This window comes from Mus pahari, unplaced genomic scaffold, assembly GCF_900095145.1.
Source record: "Mus pahari unplaced genomic scaffold, PAHARI_EIJ_v1.1 scaffold_8345_1, whole genome shotgun sequence".
NCBI classification, from domain to species: Eukaryota; Metazoa; Chordata; class Mammalia; order Rodentia; family Muridae; genus Mus; species Mus pahari.
Genome location: NW_018392645.1, coordinates 53,918 through 57,657, shown reverse-complemented (window position 1 = coordinate 57,657; position 3,740 = coordinate 53,918).

Genomic DNA, 3,740 nt, shown 5'->3' with positions numbered 1-3,740 from the left:
AACACCCCTTCATGATAAAAGTCTTGGAAAGATCAGGAATTCAACGCCCCTACCTACACCTAATAAAAGCAATCTACAGCAAAGCAGTAGCCAACATCAATGTAAATGGAAAGAAGCTGGAAGCAATCCCACTAAAATCAGGGACTAGACAAGGCTGCCAACTTTCTCCCTACCTATTCGATATAGTACTTGAAATCCTAGCCAGAGCAATTCGACAACAAAAGGAGATCAAAGGGATACAAATTGGAAAGGAAGTAGTCAAAATATCATTATTTGCAGATGATATGATAATATACTTAAGTGACCATAAAAGGTCCACCAGAGTACTCCTAAACTTGATGAACAGCTTCAGTGCAGTAGCTGGATATAAAATTAACTCAAACAAATCAGTAGCCTTTGTCTACGTGAAGGCCAAATGGAATGAGAAAGAAATTAGGGAAACAACACCCTTCACAATAGTCACAAATAATATAAAATTCCTTGGTGTGACTCTAACGAAGTAAGTGAAAGATCTGTATGATAAGAACTTCAAATATCTGAAGAAAGAAATTGAAGAAGATCTCAGAAGATGGAAAGCTCTCCCATGGTCATGGATTGGCAGGATTATCATAGTCAAAATGGCCATCCTGCCAAAAGCAATCAACAGATTCAATGCATTCCCCGGAAAAATGGCAGCCCAATTCTTTACTGAGTTAGAAATGGATATTTGCAAATTCATCTGGAATAATACCAAACCTCAGATAGCAAAAACCATTCTCAACAATAAAATAACCTCTGGTGGAATCATCATGCCTGACCTTATGCAGTACTACAGAGCAACTGTATATACTGCTACAGAGGAACTGTATACACTACAGAGCAACTGTATATACTGTATAACAGTATATACTGTTGTGGTTACAGTGTGATCCTTGAGTATGGCCCATAGTGCTCTGCAAGTATACCCAAAGACATTGTAAGGTGTGCTTGTTTAGAGATGCAGACTGATTGCAGTACATTTTTTCTAGAGTTTATCCATCTAGACATGTCAAAGACACAGTCTGAAACTCTATCAGGAAGAAATCCTTGCCATGTGGGCATCACCAAAGGGAAGAGTAATCAAGAAGCCATTATCCTACTTAATGTCCAACTTGAAATCTAATTTAAAAGGCAGTCATACAAAGGAGGTGTGAAGCCAGAACACTGACAGAGCCTCTCCTATTGGCACATAGGTTGTGGCACTTCACATTGAAGCATACAATAATTGGTGGCAAACTGTGAGGGTATTAAACTCAGGCCAAAAGACATGATTTATCTTTTTGCCGGGATAAAGTCATATGCTGGAAACTACCTATTGCACAGAAACTAGAAGGCTAAAATGTGTTCTTGAATGTGTGGAGCTACTAAAGATTACTTTTTCAAATATTTACTCAAGAGTTTAAAGCAGATTTCTCATATATAATGTATTAGAGCATTCCTACCTCCTCTATTAGTCAGAATAGCCTCATTCTTGTTGAGAAACCAGAAGACTTGATAGAGAATATACAAACTAGTAGTGAGGAAGTATTCCTCAACACGGGGAGAGCCATGTTTGCTACACTGTGGTGAAGAATATAGATGACTTGGTAACTTTTAAGAACAGGCAGATGGAAATGAGCATGCCACTCCTCCAGGCAAATGGGAGGCCAAAAATGAAGGATAAGAAATTGGAGGCAGGAAAATTGACAAATAGTGTACATACATAGTTTGCATCTGAGAATGCATAAGTGTGCAGGACACACACACACAGTCTCACATGCACACATAGAGACATAGTCACACACACACACACACACACACACACACACACACACACACACACACTAAGGCATTTTCTCAATTAGTCATCAAGGGGGGGGTGCCCATTTTAGGTGGCGCCATCCCTGGGATGGCAGTCTTGGGTTCTATAAGAAAACAAGCTGAGCAAGTCAGAGGTAGTAGTCAGTAAGAAACAATTCTCCATGGCCTCTATATCAGCTCCTGCTTCCTGATGCTCTTGAGTTCTGCCCTGAATACCTTTGGTGATGAACAGCAGTGTGGAAGTATAATCTGAATAAATCCTTTCCTGCACAACTTGTGTCTTGGTCTTGATGTTTGGTGCAGGAATACAAACCCTGACTAGGACAATCATGGTCACTACAAAGTTCTCTTCTAGACCCCCAATGTAGAATTTGCCCAAAAAGCTCCAACATCACCATTGTCTCAACAGCCTATCCCATGTGGACCATTGTAAATAAGATTGCCTTCCCAGTCTTTGGCTTGATGAGATATCCAGGTGCCAATGAATTCATAAAAGAATAATTTAAGGGCATTATTTTGTTACAAGCTCTGGAATGCTGAGTGCAACTGAGTACATCCATCTATAGAAATATTGCCTAGAATTAATTTGTGATTAATAGTGCAAAATAAAAGTGCAAGTAAAGGGATGTCTTGAGGGAACTGGGATGCTCTTATCTGCCACACAAGCTTGGCCACTGTTTTAAAGGTAATGTCTCAATCCTTACCACTTTCCCCAAAACGTTTGCTTCATCTATCAGTGGTAAGGGGTACCAATTTAAGCTCATCTCGTGCCAAAGTTTACTACACCTCAGACCCTTAAACCACACTATTCTTTTATGCAGAAGGATATATTCCATACTACTATCCAAGAGGACTGTAATGTCCTCCTCTGAGTGGCATTGGAAAGGTCATTGGCTGAGGAGTCTTCTCAGGTATCCTGGGCTTGCTCAGTTTGGTTCCTGTGATACTTGTTTCTGAGACACAATGCAATTTTGTTTATGCACCCAAACCAAAGTGAAATAAATATTTCCTTGTGGGTGCAACAATGACCTCACCCAACACTTTACCAACCAGAAAAAAGAAATGCATATGTACTCAAACTCAGGCCCTAGTGCACTTGGAAGTTCCCAATGAATACCCCATACTAAGCACATGAAGTCATCTGAGAGTCCTGAACAGAAAGCTGCTCTCCAGTGTGGATCANAGTCTGTCACACAGCAGGAATGATGNCATCAGCAGGCTTTCACAAAGATGAGCTTTTACATGGGCACCCACACAAAGAAATGGCCCACCTCTCCCAATATCATACAATAGTGTTGAGAACAGTCTTCTTCATCCCTTGTTCTCTCTCAGTGCAACGTGCAGCTCCCTCAGTTGAAGGTGATAATATGTGAGATGCTCAGGGTTTGACAAATTGATATGTTGTTGAATGGCTACCTGTCTGACCGAGGGGTCCTCACAGTCCTGGTAAGAAGGGTTCCATTGCAGTAAAGAGATATGTATATATCGATACATTGGAGAAAGACAAGTTGGCCTATGAATAGTAAGTTGGTTTCCTCTGAAGCAGTACATCCAGTAAAGAACCAGAAAAGAACATTTTGAGTGAGAAAGGTTTGGAGAAGATATTGAATATCTTAAGGAGAGGCCCTTGGTCTTAGCCAGGGAAGACCTATAAGATAAAACCTTTTTGTGGTGGTTCTGCTCTCAACAGCTACCATGAAACTATACATGCTCACTCTGATTATGTGTGCAGTTGCCAGTGAAGTGGAAGTAACAGTGACTGCAACCAGGCCAGGGACCTTATTCATTGACTGCATGGAGTACTAATATCTAGAGCAGGTTAAAGAGAGTAGTGGTATACTTGTTTATTACTTTGAGGGACAGTGTTGGAGTAGTCTCTCTCTCTCTCTCTCTCTCTCTCTCTCTCTCTCTCTCTCTCTCTC